Source organism: Fulmarus glacialis, unplaced genomic scaffold, assembly GCF_000690835.1.
Source record: "Fulmarus glacialis isolate BGI_N327 unplaced genomic scaffold, ASM69083v1 scaffold37247, whole genome shotgun sequence".
Classification (NCBI taxonomy): domain Eukaryota; kingdom Metazoa; phylum Chordata; class Aves; order Procellariiformes; family Procellariidae; genus Fulmarus; species Fulmarus glacialis.
This window is the reverse complement of record NW_009224469.1, coordinates 18,374-18,640: the sequence shown is the minus strand read 5'-3', so window position 1 is coordinate 18,640 and position 267 is coordinate 18,374.

The following is a 267-nucleotide window of genomic DNA, read 5'->3' as shown; positions in this document are numbered from 1 at the left end:
GGCAGAATCCCCTCCCTCGACCTGCTGGCCATGCTTATTTTGATGCAGCCCAAGATACAGTTGGCTTTCTCGGCTGCAAGCGCACATTGCCGGGTCACGTTGACCTTCTTATCAACCAACACGCCCAAGTCCTTCTCTGCAGGGTTACTCTCAGTCCATTCTCTGCCCAGCCTGTATTTGTGCTTGGGATTGCCCCTGCACTCAGGTGCAGGACTTCGCACTTGGCCTTGTTGAACTTCATGAGGTTCGCATGGGCCCACCCCTCAA